The sequence below is a fragment of the Salvelinus sp. IW2-2015 genome, linkage group LG4p, assembly GCF_002910315.2.
Source record: "Salvelinus sp. IW2-2015 linkage group LG4p, ASM291031v2, whole genome shotgun sequence".
NCBI classification, from domain to species: Eukaryota; Metazoa; Chordata; class Actinopteri; order Salmoniformes; family Salmonidae; genus Salvelinus; species Salvelinus sp. IW2-2015.
In genome coordinates, this window is record NC_036841.1 from 9,878,355 (window position 1) to 9,903,183 (window position 24,829).

The 24,829-nt window shown below is 41.9% G+C and overlaps 1 pseudogene; it reads right to left on the reverse strand.

Moving 5' to 3' along the window:
- Nucleotides 1-20,760, reverse strand: part of LOC111957129 (limbic system-associated membrane protein-like) — a 146,386-nt pseudogene extending 125,626 nt beyond the window's left edge.
- Nucleotides 20,761-24,829: the final 4,069 nt, after the last annotated feature.

Genomic DNA, 24,829 nt, shown 5'->3' on the forward strand with positions numbered 1-24,829 from the left:
AGAGGGATTCTGAGGGGGGATAAGTGAAGATGGCTGAACGTTCTCTCTCTCCTTTGGGGAAGGGATACCTTGGGGAGCAAAGGAGAGAGAGTTGGTGAGCTTCAGCTCTCATCCTGATAATAGTCACTAGTAGAGGTTTGACAGGTTGCCATCTTCCCTAGCTCTCTCCTCATCATGAGATGACACAACTTGCCTGCTTCTCCCTTCATCATAGCCCTGGAACTAGGAGGCAGTTACTGCATCTCACCATCTCCTGCTTCAGCACTTTCTCACTAGTAGTGGGTGTTTCAGCCGATATCTCCACAGCGTGTCAAGGCAATTATGTAGATAAAAAAAACTGATTTCACAACCCGAGGAACTACTTTACCACAGATCATTTTTACACCGCCCGTCCCATTACGGTTTCATTATGTACAATATAAAATGCAAAGGAAGTGCTAATTTATCGTGGTTTAACAGATGAAAAGATGGTACAGTATGTAAATCGGGGGCTGTGTGTGGTACTTGGTGAAGGGGGAGGAGAGGGGTGAAAACGTGAATATCTAGGCCAGTCGTAATGACTTTTCACAGCAGCAGTAGCACCAAGTTCTTTATGATCTATTTCCACAGCTCCACTGGTGCCTTTGTGGACTGGATTTAGTGGACCTAGATTAATGCCTGCTATCCACCTGATCCTTAGCACTGGAGAACCATACCGTGAACAAACCAATTGTTTCACTTAAACTGAATCTAGCCCTGTATCCCTTCAGAAAGTAGAGATAAATCAAAAAGGCAGAGGTCAACAAAATTCAGCCCAAGTCTCAGGTTTCATGGTGCACACAGTGACAAGCACACTAAACAGAAATTATCATGGGAACGTTACACTATAGCACTATGCCCACTCAACCACACTAATACAAAATGACACAACACACACACACACACAGAGACACACGCAGGAACATATGAACAGGGCCTCCCGGGCTGTTGTTGATTATTAAAAACACAGTCTAATATGTTCCAACAGGGAGGTCAGCAAAATGCCAGGCCAGGGTTGCTGCACTACTGGGTCACAGCAGGATCAGCACTTCTCTTCCTCCCTCTATTACACACAGCACAGGAGTCCAAGCCTTCACCAACCTTTACCACAGCATTGAACACTTCTCACACTGTTCCTCCCCTGTTCCTCTCGGTTATGCACACACGTGGGTGTATGAAGTCAGTCGGATAACATGCGACTGACTGGTGCACCTCCCTGGGCTGTGACGCGGTCGTTCCCATATTGCGGGGGCCTATTGTTCTCGTCTTCAAAGCTGTTGAAGCTTTAGCAAAATGACAACTGTATATCACCACTAAACACACCGGCAAACTTATTAAGGAATAATGGGGATTATTCTAAAGAATAATACCCTTTACATTTTCCCACATTCGAGAGCCTACAGGGGAAAAACTATCCATTAAAGAAATAGTGTACTTCAAACACACACACTGATACAACTCAGGGAAGGCATCATCATCCCCCCCAAAAACACAATTATGTTTGAAACAGCTTTAGGTTCCGGCATCTTCTACAGGTTCATCTCTGGGTTCTGGTGTTATTATTGCAGCAGGAGGCATGTTTTTTGTCACTTCATCATTGGAATATGCCAATTTTCCAGCTGATTTGGATTGATCTACATTAATCTCTGGTTACTTTGGGCCTAATCAGCGGGTTATCTATAACCGTTATGCCTGATAGCCCAGATGACTGGACGCTCATCTAAGTGACATAGATGTTTTTAAAACTACAGATAGATTTCCAGTCACAACGCCTTGGTTCAATTCCATCTTGGACATATTGGTTTTGCTGAACAAATCCCTCAGTTTATGCAAATCTGGATGGAAATCTGAAGAGGCACACACTTCAAACCCATAGATGGTCACATTGATAAATAAATGCATATGATAGTGTGTGTATAGCGCTTAACTAGATTAGGGAGATTGACATAGAGGCCACAGCTACTCATATAAGCTGCCTCTGAGCAAGCCATGAATACACAGTGGAAACACGCATTTAAATATGTTTCTGAAACCTGGCAGTTATTTCCTGACAGTGCATTTGGAGAACCAAGTGACTAGGAGCAGCACTTAATGCATCTGTTTAAAAGCATAAACTAAGGAGAGTACAGTATAAAAATAGACACTACCTAAAAGCTTTAAACGTAAGAAGGAATCTGGATGTTGTTGCTTGTTTTTCTACTACTTCTTAAAATAATAGCTTTTTCCTAACATAGGATGTACAGTATTGGGTAACCCACTTAAAATTGCTGCCAGAAGTTGGCCTGTTATGAGGATTTGATCAATTTTCTTCGACATCACATCTTCATAACTATGGATGGAGGGAGGGAGTGAGTTCCAAAACAACACAATCTGCTACAACCCAAAGACTCTTTGCAAACATAATCATCCCAGAAATGGAGGAAATTGCAGTATGATAATTGTAGAAAATTACTAGTAACACTAGCATATAATAACACACCCAAAGAACTGGCTTTCCATGTGTGTTGGTGCACAAGTCCTTCCCCGTAAATGACTGGTTGTGTGTTTGCCAGCCTGCCATGTTGTTTTGCAAGGCTGAAGTGCCTTAATTGGACAGCTCCCATGCTGTTCAGCAGTAGGGTGGCTGAGGCACATATCCTGCCTTAGATATGGCTGCTTGTGTGACTGATTACAATTATGGACTCTTGTACAGACTCCATTCGTGGATGTACAATCGGAGCCATTTGAGAGCTTAAGGAGGGCCTTCCTCTCGCTGGTCTGCCCTTGAAAAGTGGGTTTGGGAGGCTGGCAATAACAGTCAATTAGGGAGAAGCAGGGGGCTCTACTGAGAAAAGAGGAGGAGGGGAGGAGAGGAGAAGCTGACAGTGAGGAAGGAGAGGAGAGAGTGTGAAGCAGAACACACACTGCACATCTGCAGAATGCACGGCCTGGAGCACAGTGACATTTTCAGCGAAGCGATCAATATTTCTTCTCGTCAAAACACCATCTCAGCAATTTTTTAGGATTCAATATGATCCAGATGTGATGTGAGGCTGGGAATTTTCACAAAGTGTTGTTTTGTTTGTAGTCTAAAAGGGTGAATCGGCTATATTTCTTTCCATTTAATTGTTTTATTTATTATATGATATGAATTCACTGTATATAAATACAATGTCATGAAATAATACCTTTTATTAATAGTTACAGATATGTTCAATGGTAAATATGTCCGCACTGCACCTGGAAGAGGCACTCCTCACATTTGGCAATGGAAAAGTTCTATTCATTGTGAGTCACAGCGTAAGCTATTTTCAGTTTCTGTGCAGCAAATGTTTTCCTCCCTCATTTGTTTCTTCACCATCCCTAATGGGATTTTCAATTGTTGTCAACTGTTGTTGAGACAGTGACTCAAAAACGGAGAACCTAGTGTTTAATGGTCCCCCAACACACACACACACACACACACACCACACACACACACACACACACACACCACCACCACCACAAACACACAATCGACGTGGATTCTGTGAGATTTTGTACACGCCTCTTAGTCAACTCTCAAGCGTTACTTTAGAAGCATAAGCCACATCTCATCATGTCCCTCAGGTTTTCCCCTGTTTGTTTCCGCTGTTGATTTGGTTTTGTTTTGCGTATCCTGTGATCTCTCCCTCCGTTTCCTTCCAAAGCATACAAGCAGAACGTTTATCACTCATTCAGCGAGCTCCATATGGTGGATTAGAAGACTGAAATTAGAGATAAGGAGACAGGAAATGTTGTTTTATGTTTGGAAGACTTGCAATGTCTTGTGCAAGTCAAAAACAAACACCTCTAAGGTGAGTTATTTTGATTTAAAAAGTAGGGCTTGATCCGGATAAACAACCCATAGGCTTTACTTAAATAAGATCAGTTAACTTCAGTTGGATGAGCTCTCTCTCTGAATTAGGAGCTAAATCCATTAGTTATGAAGATCCTATTAAGGATGAATTATGAATCAATCTAAGGCTAGACATGAAACATTAAAGCTGGCTACCTACTCAGGCTGTACAGTAGTACAGTATGATGCACACGTACTAGCAAACGTGGGGTATTATGTTCACTGAGATTTGCATAGGATAATTTTTTTTTGATTTTACCTTTATTTAACTAGGCATTAAGAACAAATTCTTACTTACAATGACAGCCTACCGGGGAACAGTGGGTTAACTGCCTTGCTCAGGGGCAGAACAACATATTTTTACCATGTCAGGGGATTCGATCCAGCAACCTTTCAGTTATTGGCCCAACACTCTAACCACTAGGATACCTGCCGACTATTAGGTTACTCGCATGAAACAAAATATATTTTCAAGGGTGTTACGAGTCCCCACTAGAATGTGCATTGTATCAGTGATAGTAGACAACGGGAACCAACCAGAGACCTCCACCCAAAACGTTCTGTGAAATAGCATCTGTCTCCTGAGTGCCTTAGATTAAATCCTACCCTTCATCACGTCCTCGGATACTAAGACATCATCACCAGCTGGAAATTAGTGAAGCTATAAAAGGTCCAAGAGACTATTTACTATCGACCTGCTAATCATGAGGTAATACATGCATGGTGGAAGCACCATGGCAACAAAACCCCTCTAAGCCTCTGTTTTACTTACAACCACAAAACAGCTCCTTTTCCTGACTCTTCTTAGTTCCGACCGATTGTGAGGATGTTCGCAGGCTAACCGCTAGCTACATTTGACCCTGGACTGAGGTAAAATGAAAGAAGATGAGATTAGTGATAATCTGGGTCTAGGACTGCAGCCATAAAAGGAAAGAGCTTGGCTTGACAGCTCCCCAACAACCTCCCCTCTTCACCTCCCCCGCACTGATGGCCCTGCAAGGCTAATCCCTTCAAAACGGTGTGGTAAATTAAAGATCTGATAATCGCATAATTTTTTTCATCATTATTTCAGATCAGACAGTAAGAATTTGTTGAGGCTGTCTGTGCATATGCTACCAACATCACTGAAATAGTGCTGATTGACCTGAGACTGTTCTCACGCGTTTGCAGTATAGGACTGTCACTGTATAGGAACATATTTTCAAATTTTAGACGGTGAGGTGAAATCATTAGGGAGTGTTAAAATAGGAAAACAACATAAAAGGATACTTCCTAGACTCTTTGTACATAAGAAATGCGTGACAAAGAGCATCTTGGGAGAAGACACTCAAACTTCCAACATTGGGTTACCTGCACTTTTCATCACTTTTATTTCTCAATCTTCTCGAAATTGTGACAGGATTTGTCTCACTGTGCTAACATTTTCTTAGCCTCTCTGCAAACCCCATTACATAAAATAGCACAAACGGCCGTAAATGCTTACGCCATAACAAAAAAGCTTTCAAAGGAACTGTTCTCTATGGTCCTCTCACTATTTGATTGAAGTAGGGGACTTGGTCTGTCCCCTTCTTGGCCTTTGAAATACCCTAGTGTAAAGGAGTACAGGAGCTGGCCAAGTAAATACATTGAAGTGAGCTGAACTGAGGTGATGAATCCCTTAAAATGGCATCGAGGAACAGAACACACAGAAAGTGCAGACAAGGGACTAAATTAGACCACTGAGCTAAAGACAGAGGACTCCTTGGAGCCTAGTGACACCAACATCCACTCACTGCTGAAATGATATAATGCAGATATTTGTTATAATGCACCATATTTAGCACAAGCTTCAGTCATTTCCATTTGTGGTCCGTGTCATCTAAGTAATGGCAGAAGTAATAGGAAAACAAACACGGTGAACTGTGTTTAAGTCAGAGTACAGACGCTGCCTATCCGTGTAAAAAAGAATGTGGTTCAATGATTAGGTTCAATACTTCCATAGGATTTGTTGCAAAGAAAAACCCTACCCAAAGCATGGATTTCATATTTACAAACACCTCTGGACAGTTTTGTTGGTTTTGGCAAAATTCTACTTGTATCTAGGGTCTGACTAATACTTGACTGCCAGAAGTGACTTTTCTAATTGAGGGGAAGGAACAGTTGTTTTTTGTTACCTATTTATGAGAAATTGAATATGATTTGAGGCCCATTCAATGAAGTGCATCATACAATCCTCTACGGAGTATTCTGTCACAGCTGATAGGATAACCATAGGGCTCTCTAATCCTGTTAACCCTGTTAGAGTGCATGCTGCAAAGCCATGAAAACACATGACAATGGCAGCTTCAGCAGGCTGCATACACCTCGACTGACAGTCTATGTGAGACTAGGAAGTCATTAGTCTCCTCAGTTTCAGAGGAATGTGCCTGAGACAAAACCCATCTATCCCTCGCAACAAAACAAGCATTATTCCAGTGAAACATACATTTGTGTTTGAAAACACAAAGAAAAATGATTGCCATTTTCGCCCAGGGATATGGCATTTTGTTTATCCACCTGTTTCTGGTCTAAGGGACACAATCCCTGGCCATTGCAGGCACAGTTGGTTTGTCCCCGTCCCCCCCCCAACAGCACAAGACGAAGCAACTAAACACATTGGAGCACATGAACATCCATATATTAATGGACCAATTTGTCTTTTAATCAGATCTCAGGAAGCTTCACAGTGTCGAGAACACTTGACTTAACGTACTTTCAGATAGATACCTTGTTTGAATTAAAGGTCCTTGGTTATCAAACCAACAATATTTCTTAGGTTCTGTGTTTTACAGGCGAATTGACAGAGACAAATGCAACCCAAAGTCCTTTGGGGTGAGAATCCATCAAATACAAGCAGCCTGTGAACCATGAGAACGCCCACGTTCCTTAGCCTATGTGGCTTAAGTGGCTTTGAACACAGGGTGATGTTAAATTAGTCATACCACTTGTGCAAGTCAACATTCTGTGATGTCACCTGTGGTGTGGGGTACTGCCACCAGCAGGGTCTTTTAGAGGGCTGAGGCATGGCAAGGAGGACACCGGTGATTTAGGCAAGACAGCATTGCTCTGAAGACTTCTTTCAGGGTACAAAAAAAAGAGCTTCTCGAGCGGGTCACTAGCAAATTGAGTGTCACATTTTGACGTGAATCAAAGGTTAGACAGACATAGGCAGTCATCTTTAGTTATAGGCTCAAAAATAATTATTGGGAAGCTCTGTATCCAGCAATCCTTCATTCTTAATTAGGCTACTTGCTATGACTGTCAGTTTACAGCAGTCCTACTTCTAGCAATGGTTATCCTCAGCTAGGCTCAGATTCACTATATATTTCCTGGGGCTAAGACCAGGTTAGTGCCAACAAGCCAAATGCGGTCCATTAACTACACGTACAGAGTAGTCCTAGTGTAGCTGGACTCATGCTTTCGGTTAGATGTTCACCTTGTCACAACGACCCTTAATATGTGTATTAGCCCTTGATGCTTATACTTTAAGAGATCCATGTGTATATTGGCTTCATCATCTGAGATGGACATGCTCTCCGCATCTCAAGCTCTTTCGACAGGTCTTAAGAGTTGAGAGTGCAAATGAACACAGGCTACACACCAACATAAAACAATTGATTGATGTGTGAATAAATATACTTTTTCATATGTGGAGCTGTTTCATGTTGACTTTGATGTATAAAGGTAGCCTAGAAATCCAACCTGAATCCCTCTACATTGTACTAACGTAGCGTGATTCAGTTTGCATTTTGAGGCTAGTGAGGAGGTGCTTTTGTTCTCATAAATCTGTCTCCTGTGTGTTATAATTCCTATGTAACAATTCACCCATTTTAACTGTAAGAATACTCTGCGTTTTGTTGGCTAATGGAACAATGAAATATTGTTTGATAATGTCTGCATGCCATTCAAACAATGAGCAGACAATATTTCAACTCATTAGCGATACGAAGTAAACAATAAGACATTTAGGAGAACATTTCCTCTATGTAACTCTTCAATCTGCTTTGAATCCACATGGATGTATACTAGATACCCTGCTGTGGTAACCAACGGTAACCAAATATAGTACCAATGATGCTATCAGATAGGAATCTGATTCTTTACTTTGATACTAACGGATCATCTGTGAAGAACAAAACAAAACCTTTCTCAGTGTATAGGATCTTTCAACTTCAAATACTTCTACCAATGTTGTCTCTCTACAGAAAGAAATTCCTCTTCAAACCTTTTAGCTGTCTTGAATGGCTTTAGAAAAAAGCATTTTATGAGAGTGGATTCCTGATCAGACTATAGCCTCCGTTGGTAAACACCGACTCCGAATGATTGGGAAATTGGGAAAACCCACTTCTTGACCCAAATCCTTAGCAAAGTAAATGTCTATATAATTGAGTGACTGACAGCAAAAACCTGCTGCATGTGGGGAAGCTAAACAGCTCTTGACTAGAGGACTGTAATGTGACACTGACTAATTACATGTACTGTACAAAGGGTTCAATTAATCTAATGTGAACTGGAACCTTAAGAAAATAATTAAATGACAAATCCCCTGGACCAACCTGGGTAACATAATTAAGACGATAAATGAATTGTCGGAATGTAATGATTCACTGATACGCATCAGTCTCCGGTTAAAATATTTAAGATATGAGTGCATTGGTCTGTGGGACACCAAACCGATCCAAATGAAGCATGCATGCATCGGTCAGAAAACCGATTTAAAGGTTAGGAATCGCTGGTTCTACTTACAGGAAGTTACCAAACCACAGAAGAAGAAAATGTGGTTTTCGGCGATGGGTTTACGGGATAGCTGCATCCCGTTATAGTTTATTGTGATGGTAATGACATTTGTTTTTATAATAATTATTAGGTGGAGGTCACTAGCGACAGTATAGCTTTTAGCTAGCTGCTCTGTAAGATAGCTTGACTTGCTACAAAGTTATAGAAACAAGTTGGGGAAATAGTACCTAATCGAAACATGTTCTATTATCAACTGAAACAATTAATGAAAAGGTCATATTTTGTAATCTCCCAAAATAAATGTGATCTTTGATGAGAGACTAGGCTCTCCTCTATCTTGTCGTTGTAAAACGCTATTCTCCGTCCGGTAGCGGAACAAGATTGCATGAAGTTGACGTACGGCGTAATGAAATAAGTCAGGATGTAAACGGAGCGTGCACAGTTCACGATGGCTTTTGCAATGTCAAATCATAGGCTTTATTAGTTGAGTGACAACCAATATAATTTGCTGGGTCATTGTTACCAAATGCGCTGTAGAAAATTGTGTTTTATGGGAATTATGTAGCCTACCAGAGTGGACGCAACTCACATCAAATCAAACTTTATTTGTCACATGCGCCGAATACAACATGTGTAGACTTTACCATGAAATGCTTACTTACAAGCCTTTAACCAACAGTGCAGTTCAAGAAAGAGTTAAGAAAATATTTTCCAAATAAACTAAAGTAAAGAATTATAAAAACACAATAAACACAATTAAATGACAACAACGAGGCTATATACAGGGGGTCCCGGTGCCGAGTCAATGTGCCGGGGTAGAAGTTAGTCGAGGTAATTTGTACATGTACTGTACGTAGGGGTGAAGTGACTATGCATAGATAATAAACAGCGAGTAACAGCAGTGTCAAATCAAATGGAGGAGGGGCGGGGGGGTGTCAATGTAAATAATCCAGTGGCCATTTGGTTAATTGTTCAGCAGTCTTATGGCTTGGGGGTAGAAGCTGTTAAGGAGCCTTTTGGTCCAAGACTTGGAGCTCCGGTATCGCTTGCCGTGCGGTAGCAGAAAAAACAGTCCATGACTTGGGTGACTGTAGTCTGACAATTTTTGGGGCTTTACTCTGACACTGCCTAGTATATAGATCCTGGATGGCAGGAAGCTTGGCCCCAGTGATGTACTGGGTCGTACGCATTACCCTCTGTAGCGCCTTACGGTCAGATGCCGAGCAGTTACCATACCAGGCGGTGATGCAACCGGGCAGGATGCGCTCAATGGTGCAGCTGTAGAACTTTTTGAGGATGTGGGCAAATCTTTTCAGTCTCCCGAGGGGGAAAAGGTGTTGTCGTGCCCTCTTCACGACTGTCTTGGTGTGGTTGGACCATGATAGTTCGTTGGTGATGTGGACACCAAGGAAGTTGAAACTCTTGACCCGCTCCACTACAGCCCCGTTGATGTTAATGGGGGCCTGTTCGGCCCGCCTTTTCCTGTAGTCCACGATCAGCTCCTTTGTCATGCTCACATTGAGGGAGAGGTTGTTGTCCTAGCACCACACTGTCAGGTCTCTGACCTCCTCCCTATAGGCGGTCTCATCATTGTCGGTGATCAGGCCTACCACTGTTGTGTTGTCAGCAAACTGAAGGATGGTGTTGGAGTCGTGTTTGGCCACGCAGTCATGTATGAACAGAGAGTACAGGAGGGGACTAAGCACACAACCCTGAGGAGCCCCAGTGTTGAGGATCAGTGTAGCAGACGTGTTGTTGCCCACCCTTACCACCTGGGGGCGGCCCGTCAGGAGGTCTAGGATCCAGTTAAAGAGGGAGGTGTTGAGTCCCAGGGTCTTTAGCTTAGTGATGAGCTTTGTGGGCACTACGGTGTTGAACGCTGAGCTGTAGTCAATGAACAGCATTCTCACATAGATGTTCCTTTTGTCCAGGTGGGAAAGGACAGTGTGGAGTGCGATTGAGATTGCGTCATCTGTGGATCTGTTGGAGCAGTATGCGAATTGGAGTGGGTCTAGAGTATCTGGGAGGATGCTGTTGATGTGAGTCATGACCAGCCTTTCAAAGCACTTCATGGCTACTGACGTGAGGGCTATGGGGCAGTAATCATTTAGGCAGGTTACCTTCACTTCCTTGGGCACAGGGACTATGGTGGTCTGCTTGAAAKATGTAGGTATTACAGACTCGGTCAGGGAGAGGTTGAAAATGTCAGTGAAGACACTTGCCAGTTGGTCCGCGCATGCTTTGAGTACACGTTCTGGTAATCTGTCTTGTCCCACGGCTTTGTGAATGTTGACCTGTTTAAAGGTCTTGCTCACATCGGCTACTGAGAGCGTTATCACGCAGTCGTCAAGAACAGCTGGTGCTCTCATGCATGCTTCAGTGTTGCTTGCCTCGAAGCTAGCATAAAAGGCATTAAGCTCGTCTGGTAGGCTCGTGTCACTGGGCAGCTCGCGGCTGGGTTTCCCTTTGTAGTCCATAATAGTTTGCAAGCCCTGCCACATCCGAAGAGCGACAGAGCCGGTGTAGTAGGATTCAATCTTAATCTTGTATTGATGTGTTGCTTGTTTGATGGTTCGTCTGAGGTCATAGCGGGATTTCTTCTAAGCATCCCGGATTAATGTACGTACGGTCACTGTGTGGATGACGTCGTCGATGCACCTGTTGATGACGCCGATGACGGATGTGGTGTACTCCTCAATGCCATTTGATGAATCCCGGAACACATTCCAGTCTGTGCTAGTAAAACATCCAACTGCTGATTGTGATTCTCAATCATTCATTTTATTTAGAGAGGCCCAGCTCCTGAGCTCCCATCAGCAACAGATATTAATTTAAAATGGAAAATTCATATGTTCATGCAAAAATATCGTATTGCATCAATTTCTTCCCCTAATCAAACCGAATCGTTTCAAACTGTCATTAGAGAAGCACATCCTTAATGAAATGATATTTGAACAAAGCTCACCGTTTTGTAGTGTGTACTGTTACAGAGTAATTGGTGTGAACAATTTCAGGTTGCCTACTTTCTGGACTGTTCTCCAGGTTGGATGCTGTTGTGATGATAGAGATTAAGCTTGGCGGTATACCGTGTATACGGTATACAGGGGGCATTTTGAAATAGCCAAGGGATGCTTTTTTAATACCGTCAATACCATAGAAACCAAGTTTTTCAATAAATTGTAATATTAATATTATTAGGGGCCACCCGAGTGGCGCAGTGGTCTAAGGCACTGCATCGCAGTGCTAGCGGTGCCACTAGAGATCCTGGTTCGAGTTCAGGCTCTGTCGCAGCCAGCAGTGCGGCTTGGCTGGGTTGAAGTGCAACACTATTTGGCTGCTCCTCCCCCATCTCCTCCATGCAGAGCAGGCAGGCCTGTTGCCCTAGCAACTCCAGACTTCACACAGACACAGCGTGCACACATGCTGCGTCAGATCCAGTACTGTTCTTCCTTCAGAAAAGCTTGTGTCAAAACTTTGTTCATTTGCACATTGTCTCTTGTTCACATTCGCTTGTAAATGTCCAAACTCACCAAAATGTACATTCAGTAGCTCCTACCTACATATTTATAACTTTATGAGCTGGAATGCCTGTCTTTGCAATTTCTTTATTTTCATTTACGCTTGTTATCATATTTAGCTAGCAGCCTTCATGGAAATTCGTTATTACTTGTGCTAATTTTGTTTTCATTCTGTTGATAGATGCCCAATGGGAATTTTTGCAGGGTTTTTTGGCACCCCTTTGTGTACTAAGCCCGTAATACCGTAAATGCCGGGATGAGAGTAGTACGGTGTGGCGATATGAACATCTGGATACTGCCCCACCCTAATAGAGATGTTAATACGGACAGTGATTTCGACACAGCACCAAGCTGAAAGGAGCTCAGGGAATTCTGGGAAGCTGAGAGAGACTTTGAGGACAGAGAAAAAAAACTTGTCCTAAGCCAGATAAATGTCTAACTGTAAAGCTACAAACTGCCCCAGTAACCTCTGAACTCTTAGCTTGCTTCAGGATGCCTTCAGAGTAGACATCCATCCAGATGAGAGAATCAACACGAAGATCGGCCAGCCTCGTCAAAAACAATAGCATCTGCACAATCACAACTACACAACGTGCCCTGCCTTTGACCGATTCAACTCCAGTTCAGCATGCGACACAGACAGACGGCTCTCAGATGGTTCACAGACAGAAGGCTCTCAGATGGTTCACAGACAGAAGGCTCTCAGATGGTTCACAGACAGAAGGCTCTCAGAATTGTCTCAACCGTCGATGGAACTTCAAATTGGGGAAATGTCCGACCAAACACCCCCATCCCCTCCCTCCCTTCAACCTCATTCTCCAAAACAAAATGGGACAGACAGTTAATGACGAAGCTGGCAGCCGCACAGCTTTTCAACTGTAACCGCATCATGGGTGAAAATGAAATTGATTTGAAAATCCTGGTCCTGCCAGGGCAGAAGCAGAGAGGATTATGTGGTGATTGTACTAATGCTGTGTGTCCCCGGTCTCCCTGGCTTTGAATCAGGTCAGTACCCTATCAGAGCAGCGCTGGACAACACCGTGAGAGATGCTAAAAGGCCTGGAGAGGCTATAAACTGTAAAAAACCTGCACTCAGTCGGGTGACTTGTTGAGTGATAGGGACCCTCCGGGGGCAAAACATGTGAAATTGTGTAGCACAGTTTTCCTCCTTATGAAATTCCAGCCAATGTTTTTTCCCCATTTAAAATGTGACAACGCTTGTGATATGGTTGTGGAATGTATAAGCATGGTAATAGTTGCAAAACATTACTATTTGTTATTTATGCTAAATACTTCTACAATAGGATTTGGAAATAACAGGAACACGTTAACCATTTGACCTATCCAAAGTAATAGAATTCACATTTTTCAAAACAGAGAGCCATACATGTCTCACAACTGAATTATGCAAATGTGTTCATATTTCCAGAACAGATTTGGTTTCGTTTCCATCATCTGTGCCATCTATGGTGCCCAGTGATGTCCTCTGAGGGTCACTTGTCAAGGATTCCTGGTAGAGCTTTAAGCTCCTATGAACATTACAGTACTGGAGATGAACACTTAGAGTAAGTGCCCTCCTTCCGAGTATGCTAACGAACTACTTATCAATAACTGCTCTTCCAAATTGAAAATCCATGTTTGGAGTCAATGACTTGGCAATTGTTAGAGGTAATGGGGGATTTATACGGTCATAACAACACGACCACATTACTCTAATAGATTTAATGGAACTTTTGGACTTGAAAAAAATTTGCCAAAGAAAAGTGAACACACAGATAACAGACAGGATAATCAGTCTGGTATATGATCAATGTGCAGTTCTTAAGGAGAACAATGAAAARGCATTTTCTAGACTGGTGTTATGCAAATGAGCATAATCTCTTAACTGTGAGGTTTTGTATTTTGTATTGGGATCCGTGAGTCAACAGTTAAGCCACTCACTTTCTACTGGGATCAATAGCAGCTAGTATTGTAAGCAACACTTAAACAATTCTCTGTTGTAAACCCTAAAACAATCAGAGGCAATCTTTTTGTAAATCCCACCACAAACTTAAAATAAAACGGCCTGTTCATTATAATGAGAATTGACAACACTCCAACACTTTGTGTGGAGAGAGGTTTGGGTGTGTTTCAGTAACCTATAAAACAAATAACATTAAACGAGCTAGAAAGTGTTCTATCCTTCCATACACATGGAGACAGTATTGAGTAGGTATCATTTATCCGTTTTTATCCTCAAAAGAATGTCTGACATACTGTAGATAGCTCATATTCTTGGCACTGATATACTTACAACTATACAGCATAGAAGAAAAATCTTGTTTTGACAACACATGTTCCCGGAAGATGTCACATAAAATCAAACGTGAGCTGAAGTATACTCTGAGAAGATAGTAATTTCCTAGATAACGTCACATCATCCTTTCAAGGCCACATTCGCCATCAAACCACAATGTCTTCCAGCCTGATCCTGATCCGATGCAAGGGAGACCATATTAAAGCTACAGTTTGGGATTTGAAAAACAACAACATTTTGTTTGGTATACAGCTGAGGGATGAGGCTGGGGAAATGTAACATTTTTATATGTATATGTCAATAATTGAAATGACCCTTGACAGGATTCCCAGATCACAAATTGTAGATTGAAAAAGCTACAAAGGGTCTGCTATGTCGGTACATCTCAATGAGAACTCGCCTCACACGTCTGATATCTGAACCCAGCAGGTTTAAACCCACTGAGCCTTTCATATTTGAATTGAAATGGGATATCCGGGTGTCTGTGACAACGGGCCTGAGGGCAAAACACAAGCTCACAATGATCTCCAACCAAATTCCACGAGACGGAGTGGATATTGTCAAATCAATGATAATTGACCTGGCGGAGAGCAATCACAGTGTCTGTGCCATTAATGCTTTAATAAGCAATTGTCAATTTTCTGCACTTCTCACTCATCAGAACGCACCCTGAAGGCCACGGACTGCCAACAAGTGAAAAAGCAATTAAAAAGTAAAGCATTGTGACACGGAAATGCTGCAAAGGGATACATAATAACTTAGAGATGGAGCCGTGATTCACTTCGACTGAGAGGGTTACGTTTGGGTTGTTGCGGTGTTATCAATCTGAAAGTGGTTCAGAATGTGGGACACTTTCACTGCGATCTAAATGTTTGGGGATATAACAAGACCTTTGGGACATGAATTAAGTTGAAGCATGCAGAGAGGAAAATGTTCAATTGGTATTAATCAGCCAAAGACGTCAATAAATCGTAATCAGCATGATTCTCGGTCACAGCGGACCTATACAGTACCTCATCTAAAGAATGCGCCGACATTAGTACAGCAGTCTATGTGAATCTCATCTCATGTGATGAGACTGACTTAAACAATCTTAGGGTTTAACAGATTAACTCTGAGCTGCTAGCCAAGCACATGAGGTTAAAGGTAAATAGTTGCTAAAGCTAATGTTATACAACAGAGGTTTACTATTGCACACCAAGCATGTACAGTATAAAGATATTATTCTACAATTGATGACACCTGGAAATTCAAATAATCTTCACAAAACCCTTATTTTAATCAATATTAAAGGGCGGATGTTGAGAAAGGCCAATAATTTTGGTAATTTGTCTTGCATGTGTTATGAGGCCCTTTTTCTTTCTCATCTTAGGGACATTGTTACTAGCACACCACAGCTACTGTGTAACAAAATAGTTTCTTTAAGGGTTCAGCTCCACCTAGGCCTGTAATGTCATGACTAAGCTGCAGGCATCGGTAATGGAGTCAAGGCTATATTATTTCTCTAGGCCACGGATATCGCAACAGCATGACAAAACCAGCTTATGGAATCAAACAGGCTACACTTTCTCAAGCAACAAATGACTACCCTGAGGCCCCCCCCCTGAAAGTTCTCTCATAGTGGCCCTTTTATCTTCTATCAGATTCTTCTGTTGAAACTGGGGAGTGAAAAATGCATACTGTTTGGTTGGGCTACAGGGTGCACAACTGCAGTTTGTTGTGTAGTCGTTGATAATTGAGTTAACTACTACAAAGTCAAGCCAACTTCTGTTCACAAATGTAACTTCAGGAATCATGTTTTGATATTATGCTCAGTGAGTGACTCTGTATGGAAGGACAACTAGGCATTGAGCAGAACATCTATTACTGTACAGCCGGGTGAAGGCTAAACTCACTCATAATTGAAGGAAATGAATGCACTGAGTAAACTGAATGACTCGATTTTTAAATGGATATTAATTGCTGAGCCTTAGTAACATTCAACAGTAACTACGTTTGAATTGATTAACTTGATGATCAAGTCATTTATTTGATGGAAGTGATTAGAGAGAGGAAATCCAGTAAGTGGATTATAGGTCCTAAACCTGCTGGGCCTGGCTGTGACAACACCGGAGTGGTCAGCACACCTTTGACCTACAGGTTAGCAATAAAGGCTGTAGGCTACCACAGGCTTTGAGATATTCCCATTGTTCCACTACTGCATCAGCATGAGAGGATCAGGTGAATAGTTCTCTAGACTGAAAGTGAAATGCTTCTCACTTTATTATAACTTTCAATAGGTCTTATGCTGGATCAGATGATGATTATAATTTTTTTGTACCTTTATTTAACTAGGCAAGTCAGCTAAGAACTAATTCTTATTTAAAATGGCGGCCTACCAAAAGGCAAAAGGCCTCCTGCGGGGACAGGGGCTGGGATTAACAGAATGTGACTGGTAGAATGGGTGTTGTATGTGGAGGATGAGGGCTGCAGTAGGTATCTCAGATGGGGGGGGTGAGGCCTAAGAGGGTTTTATAAATAAGCATCAACCAGTGGGTCTTGCGACAGGTATACAGAGATGACCAGTTTACAGAGGAGTATAGAGTGCAGTGATATAGAGGAGTATGGAGTGCAGTAAGGAGCATTGGTGGCAAATCTGATGGCCGAATGGTAAAGTACATCTAGCCACCCGAGGGCACCCTCTACCCGAGAGCACTTACCTGCCAATTATGTCTCCATAATCTAGCGTGGGTAGGATGGTCATCTGAATCAGGGTTAGTTTGGCAGCTGAGGTGAAAGAGGAGCGATTACAATAGAGGAGACCAAGTCTAGATTTAACCTTAGCCTGCAGCTTTGATATGTTCTGAGAGAAGGACAGTGTACCGTCTAGCTATACTCCAAAGTACTTGTATGAGGTGACTACCTCAAGCTCTAAACCCTCAGAGGTAGTAATCACACCTGTGGGGAGAGAGACATTCTTCTTACCAAACCACATTAACTTTGGTTTGGAGGTGTTCAGAACGCAGAGAAAGCTTGTTGGACACTAAGAAAGCTTTGTTGTAGAGTGTTTAACACAAAATCCAGAGAGGGGCCAGAATGATGATGATGTTGATCTGTACAGTCCCTCACACCTTACAGACAATAAGTGCTACAATTAATGAAATGGTACTGTGAAATACATTTTCAGGTCAAGAGACACTGGATAGTTCTTGAATTCATGTCTTCAATATAATATCTGAATGTGATTTGCCCTTGGAACATGATTGTGTGCTCTGATACAGTCTCATGTAGCAGAAAAGGCAAGCATATTATACTGTGTATTAGTTCAAGTGCATTGGTGCACTATATATACAAAAGTATTGGAGTGAAACGTCTAGAAGCAACAACGGCTCAGCCGCAAAGTGGGAGGCCACACAAGCTCACAGAATGGGACCGCCGAGTGCTGAAGCACGTAGCGCGTGAAAATCATCCGTCCCCGGTTGCAACACTCACTACCGAGTCCCAAACTGCCTCTGGAAGCAACATCAACGCAATAACTGTTGCTCGACCATGGGTTTCCATGGCCGAGCAGCTGCACACAAGTCTAAGATCACCATGCGCAATGCCAAGTGTCGGCTGGAGTGGTGTAAAGGTCACCGCCTTTGGACTCTGGAGCAGTGGAAAGGTGTTGTCTGGAGTGATGAATCACGCTTCACCATCTGGCAGACCGACMGACAAATCTGGGTTTGGCAGATGCCAGGAAAACGCTACCTGTCCCAATTCATAGTGCCAACTGTAAAGTTTGGTGGAGGAGGAATAATGGTCTCGGGCTGTTTTTTTARGGTTCGGGCTAGGCCCCTTAGTTCCAGTGAAGGGAAATCTTAACGCTACAGCATGCAATGACATTCTAGACGATTCTGTGCTTCCAACTTTGTGGCATCAGTTTGGGGACGGCCCTTTCCTGTTTCAGCATGACAATGCCCCCATGCACAAAGTGAGGTCCATAAAGAAAGGGTTTGTCGAGGTCGGTGTGGAAGAACTGGCTTGCACAAAGCCCCGACCTCAACCCCATCGAACACTTTTGGGATGAACTGGAACGCAGACTTCGAGCCAGGCCTAATCGCCCAACATCAGTGCCCGACCTCACCAATGCTCGTGGCTGAACGGAAGTAAGTTCCCGCAGCAATGTTCCAACATCTAGTGGAAAGCTTTCCCAGAAGAGTGGAGGCTGTTATAGCAGCAAAGGGGGGACTAACTCCATATTAATGCCCATKATTTTGGAATGAGATGTTCYACGAGCAGGTGTCCACATACTTTTGGTAAWGTAGGGTATGTATAGAGAACATATAACAGCTTGGCATGCAGAGGCACTGTAAGGCAATACAGCCCAGTAGGGGTGTGTCTGGGTCAATGATTCCCAAACACTATAGACAACCCGTCAGCGAATATACAACAATACTCTCTTTGCCTCTGTCTGGTGCAGTGTGTGCACCTCACAATGGGTACAAAACCTAATATTGCTCTATAAAGATCAGATTGCTCTCATTTAACATTACACAAAAATAAAAATATCCTACATAACATCAATTTCCTCCAAGCAATTTTTCAGACATAACAGTCATAATGGTTAATTCTTTACCATGTAGGCTATGCCAGAAATAAACTCTACATTAGCATACTTTTCAATTCAGTGGTGTGTGTGAGAGGGAGAGGGAGTTAGAGAGAGAAATATTATTGTTGTGTCTTGGATAGGCCCCTTCAAATAATTTGTTTTTGGGAGTGGGGAGGGGTAGTCCTAGCCTCTCACTGACCTGCTAGTCCAAAAACACATGGCTGTGACCACGTGACTAATGACATCCGTGTCCAACAATAACATAATAGCCTTAAATTGACAGCTTGCATTGTCTGGGAGGTGATTAACTATAGGCTAAAACTACTCCCAACAAACAAAAAGGCACAAAGACACGATGGAGTCCATCCTCGGTGAAGCTTTTATAGCGCTTTTCACTTATTTTTCATAACCGGGTGATTTGGGACTGTTGTGCAATTCGGAAATCAAACTGCGTTGTTATGTATTGTATGCTACCCAACACAGCCCTTGCCTCTCCGACGTTGAAAAGAGTAGCCTCCTATAATCCGCCGCTTCATCATCTCTGGGCGATTCTATGACGCACTTAACGTTTTCAGTGATTTCCAATGAATACCAGGGCACTTGTCGTTTAAATTAGGCTACATCATTATTTTGCAGTTTTGGGATGATAATGTGACTGTAGCATAGACTACATAGTAGACTAGGCTATGGAGCAATATCAAATCGCATATCAGATCAAATGAAAATAATTCACTTGAAATCCTCTCTTCCAAGAAAAAGCATATTTTTATCACTACATTTCTTATCCGAAAGAGCCTATTTTGTATCATATAATACCCTYTTGATGAGTATTTAACTTAGTTGATGTCCTATACAATTTAAAGCACGTGACATTTCAATATTTTGAATTAGATCACATTAGGCGTCAGTAGCCTACACATTAGTGAACGTGCCAATTGAATCAGTGATACTTTTATTCCATGCTTGTTCTATGCACTGCAGACAAAACTCAGCGTCACTTGGAGGCTGCGAACGAATGGAAAGTTGAGTTGAGACCTACCTGATAACCGCTGTATCACCCTGACGAATAGTAATGTTGTCGGTCGCTCGCTGCATATCCACACTTCGGACGGGGAACCCTGTAGGAATAAGACACAGGAGTCTGAAAAAAGAAGCCTGCAATTGCCTCCAACACGGTCTCCTTCCGACCAGCATTTCCTAACCGGACGCGCAGAGARCCCAGAGAAAGTGTTTYGACTTATAAAAGGGAARTGAAGTGGCGCTCCGACCCGTGGCAATAWCCTACTCCASGACAAAGTGTGACRAAGGGRTTCTATGATGTTGYGGAAGATAAATARGCGTTYAAARAACGAAAYCAAAATGGCTTGGAGGAAAACATATATTCCGTAAACCCTCTCTGCAAGCGCTGTATTCCACTGTGCGTTCTGCTCCCGCGTAAAGGCAGTGATGAGCAGGCAGCAGAGTTCTTTAGAGGTGGGGAGGAAATTCAAACCTCTCCAGTCACCAGCGCCTCTCACTCTAGCGCTCTCTCTACCCGATTACCCCARCCCCGTTTATACATCGCACTGCTGCCCCCTTCACGAGAGTCTGATGCGCCCTTATTGGTTGTCACGACAACAGCACCAGCTGAGGTCCCTTTCTGCTCACAACTGCGGTCGGCAGCTGAGAGGAGAGGAAAGTCATTGGCTATGTGTCGAAGTAAATGCCTCGCTTGTTGTTCAAGGTCCAAGTTAAGACTACATGCCAACATGGTCATGACATGACCCAAAGAAATTATAAGCAAAATGTAGTTAATGAAATTATATTCATGGGCATACAGGTTCACATTTTAATTAATTWATGTTTTATTTATTTTTATTTAATAAAATGTGTGTGGGAGCCTTTTCAGCTGTGCATTAAAAACCGACAGTATTGGATGCATTGTGCTTGCTTTCCCTCATACATAGAAATAGAATGATAATTGTACTCTAATTCTGTCATTCTATTTCTATGATCCCATATAGCCTACCTCAGGTATTTCAAGAGGACTGTAGGGCTACCAGTATAACCCAACTGTGGAGCGAAATTGCTCAACACTGAAGACCTTGTCGAGCATAGCCAGGTAAGGTAAGGTGACAAGGTGCACAACATCCTTGTGCATCTTGTCACCTTACCTTACCTGGCTATGCACGGCCACCTGAACTGAACTCTGACATATAGCCTACATTAGAAAACTATTTTGACTCAAAATATTATTTCCGTGTTCTATTTTGTAAGCTAATGTATTTCATTAAAGGCTACAGAAACATATTCTACAGTGAATACTTATTTTGGAGAAGATTACTGTTCAGACATTAATTTTATTTGTATCTTTAATAAGCTCACCACATGATCAAAGAGCTGATGGGTAAAGTTGTTTATTGTTTATAGGGTCATGCCCAATCTGTCATCAAAAAACGGTGTCTAGACACATTGGCTTTGATTTTAACAAGGATGGTAATTATAATCACTTTGGCTGTTACTGGTGCAAGAGTTGCAAGGGCATGCCTTCAACTTCATCAGAAATGTAAATGTGGCAACCGAGCAGTTTTTTTAAATTTCTTGCTAATCAGGAAACAGATTTAATAGGCTGTTTCCTTATGTTCAATCACCCCACAGCTTAATTAATTGTAAAGTGAAATCAGACAGTATTGCACATTTGATCATAATGGGAAAAATAGTAAACAGCATCAGCAATCACTGCATGCCGTCTTCATCTCCGGCATAGAACCTGTGTTTATATCCTGAATAAACACCAGTATTTGTTATTATGATTAARGATCTAATGTAATCCTTTGTTGACCGCCAAAGTACCTTACAGCAGGGATCATCAACTAGATTCAGCCGTGGGKCGTTTTTTTCTTGAGCGGATGTTCAGGGAGCCGGGAACATAATTATAAATCATTTGTAGACCGCAAATTGACCTCAAGAAGCCCAAACAGATATAATATTTGATTAAAACATTTGCTTATATTTGAATATGATCACATATACAGTATCTCTCTATTACACGTAGGAATACTTTGGAACACATTTRCCAAATTAAAATCACTTGGAGCTGATTTGCAGGTGTTTTTACAGTCTTTTATGTCCAACAATTACAAAATAGCTAAAAAATCTGGTGGGTCAAATTTGGCCAGTTGGGGAACCCTGGCCTATAAGAGCAGTCTGTGGTTCAGACAAATTGTGAAGAATAGCACAAAAACACACTTGGTTTCTCAGTTTAAGCATCAGCAGCATTCTGCAATGAGGCTTTAGTGTGAGATTAGCCCAGAATGGAACTGCATCTGTGAGAGATTGGAAAGAATTATGAGCATAATTAATATGGGACAGTTTATGGAAGTGCTAATACTAGTGCATTAGAGGGAGCACTAAAATGCTTTCCGCTGTGGATCCTCCCTCATGCTTCCTAGAACAAAATGTCAAACTCCATCTTCCTTTACGAAAAGCAACTGAGAAGTTTTAGCAAGATAGAATAGTTTGCACATGGCCAAGCTCTATGCATACTAAGGCCCATAGATTTTTTTACATTTACATTTACATTTAAGTCATTTAGCAGACGCTCTTATCCAGAGCGACTTACAAGTTTTTAGTTTGGATAAACTCTTCTATTCATATTCAGAGCCAGATTAATTACGCATGTACTTTTTATTTGCAAGAGAGAATAGGCTACAACATTAAAGTAGATCAATAACACATTCATATTAAGATAATGAATTAAACATTAAAGTGATAATTATTCATGTTATTCACTCACTCTTGACTTTCATGTTCTAGCTTTGTTCTTACCCTTTTAGTAACACTTTACTTGACTAGTGTCATATCACCTTATGACACAGTCATAACCATGTCATAATATGTCATAACAGCTGAAATAACTTTTTATAACCTGTCATAATATGGTCATAACACTGTCATGACACATATATTTAGGCCAGTTGTGACATATATTGCATTATTTTGTGGCTGGTTGAGACACCTACATAAGAGTGTCAAACCCCACAAAACCTACCACACAAGACAAAACATTACGTTACGCCATAGCCTACTTGTCAACAGTATGTTTATGTTATATAACATTTGCTGGAATTGACCATATGAAATTATGATGTCAGACATGCAACTACCCCAATGCTCCGTTGCTGATGACTGGGATGAATGCAGGAGCAGATTTCAGGAGCAGGACAAGACACCCTCTTTTTGATTGATGACTGACATAAGGGCATGTACGTGATAGACCTATCTGGCTTATATGATGATTATGATGGTCATGATGCTTCTTGACAGTGTCATAAAGMGRATYTTCTTAGTCKAAGTAAAGTGACACAGGATGGTCATAACGCTTCATGAATGTGTTATAAAGTACATTTTCTGCAAGTTATTTAAAATATGATGAAAAAAAAACAGGACTGTAAAGAATTCATTTCAACAACAACAAAGGACTTAAGAAACAAACTTTCAAATGAAAGGAAACTTCGTGCCAGGGAAAAAASACATTTGAATAAATGTGGGGTTTGACACTCTTATGTAGGTGTCATAACCAGCCATAAAATAATGCAATATATGTCACAACAGGTGTAAATATATAAATATATGGGTCATGACAGTGTTATGACCATATTATGACCATATTATGACAAGTTATGTCAGCTGTCATGACATATGACACAGTTATGATCGTGTCATAACGTGTTAGGACGCTGGGTGTCAAGTAAAGTGTTACTGTTATTTTTCTTATTCTCCTAGTTTTTGCACTGGTACAAAATGTGTAAGTTAATCAGGTCCTAAATATCCCATTGAAACATTATGCTCATAGCCATAAGCCTTCCACTGATGCAACATGGGCGAGATCATTTAGAGCTACACCCGCTCTCTTTTCCTRCCTCACAGTCTGTACATTATCCTACTGCATTAGCATTATCCTACTGCAGTACAGTGACGTGACTGAGCACCAAGAACACTGAGAGAAGACCGGGAGCGAGAACTRCCCTCCTCCCTTCCTCTCCTCCTTCTTTACCCACCATACCGTCAACATATAATATGGTTACTGTTCATCTATATTCCAAGCCTGAACGCTGCCCTCGACCACACACTAGACTAGAGAAACCCACTCAGCCCRTCCTCACACAGACCACCCCACTCTTCCCCACATACTGTACACTGCTGAAAGAAAGAAGACTGACATGGKACCGGGCTGCTCCAAGCTCAGGCGATACCAGGGGTATTGAAACACTGGAAAGCCCTGTTGTATGTTGGGAACGACATACTGTACTATGCAAATCACGTTGTAATACGGTATGAATTGTACTAGCGAGTGAATTTAGATGTTGAAGGTACAGTATGCATAGTTATAAGTCCACATGCATGAAGGACATCAATTTAGAGGCATTCTAGAGATGAGAAAAACAACCGTAATCCTACTCAGCATATTTATGCTTACTSATAACATGCAGCATGGTGGAGATTTGTCATGACTATCGCTATTTGCACCATGTTGTCACTCCACATGTCTGGAGAAAGTATTGTTCCACTGTCTTTGAACAAACTGTTATTGGGTAAGAGCAGAATGTAGTGAGATAACACTGAGTCAGTGAACAGTATTGAGAGAACAGTGAATGAGCCTCAAAACTAGAACCTGAAAGGAGGTCCATTTAAAACCTGCTAAGCTGAACAAAGAGTTTCTGTTATCCCCTCACTAAACAATCCCCCTCTTGAAAATGACAAACTCAAAAATATTGGAAAAGCAATTCCAGGTAAAAAGGGTTCATCATTATTGAACTCTGCAAGGCATGATTCTT